Raw genomic sequence first — 4,759 nt, 5'->3', positions numbered from 1 at the left:
AATATTTTTGGGGGTGGAATTTTTTTTTTTTTTTTGGGGGGGGGGTTTGGGGGGTGTCACATCCCCCAAGAAAATAGTTATAAACCTTCCCGGGACCTATCCTGTTAAAGAGAACCCGATCGGTTCAGCGGTTAGCGAGATCCTTCGGTACAGACACACAGACAAACATCCTGTTACTTTAGTATAAGGATTACCCGCACCAACCTGAACCCAATATATCCTAACCTAACCTAAACTGATACTATCACAAGAATACCCTTTTCCCATCTTATTTTCAATTTAATAATTTATTTTAAAATAGCTTTGGGAGGGACGGGGGGTTCTGTGCACGCCTTGGAACTGAGGGAAACTGCCATTTTTACAAAACTGTTATCATTGACAGGCAAAATAAATTTTCTTAATAAAAACTGATCTCCCCACCTCAAAGAAATTTTTTTTTGTAAATAGATAACTTATAAAATGAATTGAAGATAACTTTTGAGGAAAAGAAAGGGTTGTGGATTAATCTTACTATCACTGTCCCCCTCCCGGACATTGCAGAGAGAAAGGTTATATTGGACTGTGAATTATACTGGTACCTAAAGTTTAATAAATACGATATCTAATTCGTTGGCATAAAATTTTAGTGACTTGATTGAGTTGCACAAACTTTCATTGTCTAAATTTTTTCATCAAAAATGATTATCATAATTGGGGGTTGTTTATCAATTTAACCTTCAGTGTCTCATCCCTTAAGATCCCTAAAAAATTGTAATAAAACTCAAATGTAAAAGTCATAACATACTTTATACTGTATTTTAAACGATGGATATGGGGAGGGGGTTAATTTAGGTTCAGGTTTTATACAGTACGTATTTTGTACAGTATAAATTTTGTACATTTGGGGTTTTCTCGATTTAACTTATCTTTAAAAGGAGTTTTAAAAGTAGCTGGTTTCGTCTTATTTTCACAGTAGCGTTTCTCCTATTTTTAGCCCCCTTAACCCTGCAGAGCCTATTAACTAACCATACAGGGCAATCATTACCATTTACATAACCTAACTGAACCGATTGGATTTTCTTTGTTAGGAAAGCTTCAATTGGTCCTGTAATGGTTTTAGGCTATTTTAATTTCTATTTTAAGTCCTTGGATGGTTTTACGCTGGTTTCTTTTCGAATGCAAAGACCCTAGATGCTAGGGGCGCAGACACTGGTTTGATAATAAATGCCAACCATTAAATCAACGTTTAGCAGCACTATTTTGCAGTACATTATGCCTTTGTACTATTAAAACTTGCATACATTTTCGGTCTACAAACTGATTGTCTTTCATATTTTTATACATTCACAATTAGCACGCCTATTGCCCGTTTCTAGAGGTTTCTAGTGGTAAAAATAACAGTAGATTGTAGCCCTTGTATTTCATGTCAATGGTATATGAAATTTATATTAATATTCAAAGTAAATGAGGTAATAATATTTTTGACCAGATTATCCAGGTATCTTAAGGGATAAGATAATGAACGATAATTTGTTATACACACCAATGAAATTAAATAAATTACCCCTTCCTTACATTAAGATTAATTGTTCAAAGTTTAGACACTGCTAGCCTAAAAAACAAATTAAGATTTAAAAAAGAAAATACCCAAAGGTTTTAAGACAACAGTTAAGAGAAACAATTTAAAAACTTTGGGTACAAGTATAATTTACAGTCCAATGTCCCCTCCCTTCCTGACATTATCTTTTTTACAATCTTACAAAAAAAATTGGCATCCAGTGTATATGATATACACATAGGGAAAGGTAAATTTTCGCATCGTTTTATTATAGACAGCTTTCCGCGGGTAAAAAATGAAGAAGAAAAAAACTAGTTTTTTTAAATTTAAAGAGCCGAAAAATTGTGTTTTTCATGGTTTTTTTAGGTTTCATAATCCTTTTGGGATAGTACCCAGCTCTCCGCAGGGGCTAATAGGAGGAGAATGTGTACACAAATTAAAAACTAAAATGACACTAAATAATTATCGTTTTCCCTCAGAGTGCCCTTTTGGAGCAAGATAACCCCGCTTTATGTTTTATAAATAAATTAAAATTTAAAAAAGTTAGTTTTTCGTTCTTTTCTTTAGGTAAAGTTAGGTTAGATTCGGTACTTGGTGGTCCCGCGTGGTTGGGACACCGCAAGTAAAGGCCCTATAGTGTTAGAGCCCTCAGCTAGGGTTCAGAATACGATAAAATATCCTTTTTTCAAATTTGATGCTCAACAGTCTTTTTGAAGGAAAGCACCAAAAGAGTTTTACCATAAAGGGTTCCAAGACAAACGCAGGAGTCCCAAACGCAGGACTGGACAAACGCAGGAGTCTTAAAATATTAATTTAATTAAGTATTTCTATACAGATTAGGTTAGATATGAATGTATGTACAAATAAGCCCCCCGCAGGTGTTAGGCATTAAAACAAACCTAAAAGAAGGTCTAACGTAGGTTTGTTCACTCCTGCGTTTGGGACACCTGCGTTTGTCATAGGACCCCATAGAGATGGTATCCCTTAAGCCCTGGCGGACATCTAGACTAGGTCTAGTTCACAACAATGTTTACTTTTATTACCTAATTTTTACTAAATATACGCTATGGGCGGTCTTATAGGAGTAGCGAAGCTACTAATATAATTAGGCTTATTATGTTCGTCCTTTCCTTCTTGTTTTAACTTTTAACAGATAATCAACTAGTTAATAGAATTTTTTTAGTAAATCTTATTTGTACAAAATTTTCAGGGAATTGAAAAATTAAATTGGTTTAGGGTTAGTGTGATCTTAAAAGGACAAAAAAAAGCAATAAACTCACTATTTTAAAGAATACTAGCGGCTACTCCTTTATCGTGAAGGGGCTCTGTATTAGTAGAGGTAGGAAAGGGAATAAAAACAGCCTAAAACCATTCAAAGACTTAAATCTAAATAAATAGCCTAAAACCATCCTGGGGGCCATAGTGAAGCTTTCCCTAAATGGAGATATCAATCGGTCAAGTTGTTATAAATAAACATAAGCTACAGTCAAAAAATCTACTCTATAGTCCTCTATATGGGATATTTAATGAGATATAACCATGCACCTTTAGATTCTTGTTGTATTTTGTTAACTTTCAAACCTTTCTTTTGTCCTCTTTATATTTTTGGTGTAATTATAGACCTAATTATGTGAGAATTTGTACAAAAACAAGTAGAAACCATCTCATAGGCCGAAATTTAAGTTGTTCATTTTTTGTTTTAATTCGTCTACAAGTCAGTCAGTCTGTCAGTCCGTAACGCTTTGTAGAAATGTGTTTTCCTCAGCTAGATAAATTTTCAAAAATATACACAGAAGAAGTTTTACGTAGGAAAATCATAAATGTCCAGTTGTTAGTGAGAACTTTCAAAACAGACAGACAGACAAATATACAGAACTATATATATATAAATATAAATATAGATAGATAGATATTTATTAATTCCACTAATTATATAACAAATTTTATATAGATCATTACATTGAATAGACAATAGCAATAATAAGATAATAAATATAACTAGGAAGATCATGGCACTACATTTGTATAAAAGATACTATTGTAGGTTTACCCATGACTTATTTTTAGTTTTTATGTTACTGATTGTGAGAAGACGGCGAAGGATAGGGCAGGCTGAAGGCTGAGAGTATGTTCATAAATATTTATTTTATGGACATGTACAAGGGTTATTGTGTAGGTGTTTAGTAGCAGATATTGCAATTATGATCGCTACAGTTTATGAATAGTTTGTATTTATCTATAAAGTGTTTTAGTATTGCTTTTTTAATTTTTTTTCTGTTTTTCATTTGTTTTAGTTCTATATTTAGTTCATTCCAGTCTTTGGGAATGGTAAATTTTGTTATAGATGATTTGTTTGCTCCGTTTATTATATATATCAAATATATCAGGATTAAATTAGGGGTCTTATTTGTTCCAATGAAAACATCATCTTTATTAATGCAAAAATTCATACTTTCAGCTTTTATGCGCTTATATTTTTTTGGAGTAAATATTCTGCCTTTTCAAGCGAAGGTGATATGATATTTATAACTAGCGTTGCGCTCCTAGTATTTATGGTCTCGGCATTCAAAGGAAAGGAGTAGGAAGAAAAATAGCCTGAAACCATCCCAGGACGTATGTAAAGCTTCCCTGCAATCAAGAACTCATACGGTTCAGTAGTTCTCAAAATCTTAATTTAGAGACAAAAAAACTTACTACTTTGAAAAACAATAAGTTGTGTTTATAAATTTAATTAATACTTCATATAATAAGATAACTTTTTAATTATATCAATTATTATTTTGAATATTTCAAACTATTACGGACGAAAGTACTGAACTATTCTATATATAAAAAAGCTTATAAAATTCTAATATAAAAACGAACTAATTTTGATATTAAGTGAACTTTTAAAACCGATAATTTAAATAATTGCCTATACAAAAATCTAAAATACATATAAAAGAAAAAACAAGGATGACAACATCCATTAGTAGCGAAGAATCATATAGGAACAAACAAAAAATATGAAAAAGAGAGAGAAAGAATTAATTAAAAGCTTTTTTAAGAAGTAAATATTCAAGTCTTTTGAAGAATGACCAACAGGCAGTTGGACCAAGTAAATTATATACTGGATGCTCATTAGTACAGAGAATCTTTTAAAAGAATTCTCTGTTGTTTAGCTTCCCCCCAAAGCTTTTAATGGCGAATAAATGGACGGTTTGACGGTCGAACAGACAAAGT

This window comes from Acartia tonsa, chromosome 6 (genome assembly GCF_053477335.1).
Source record: "Acartia tonsa isolate MP-2025a chromosome 6, ASM5347733v1, whole genome shotgun sequence".
NCBI classification, from domain to species: domain Eukaryota; kingdom Metazoa; phylum Arthropoda; class Copepoda; order Calanoida; family Acartiidae; genus Acartia; species Acartia tonsa.
The sequence above is the reverse complement of the archived record's forward strand: the minus strand, read 5'-3'. Positions refer to the sequence as shown.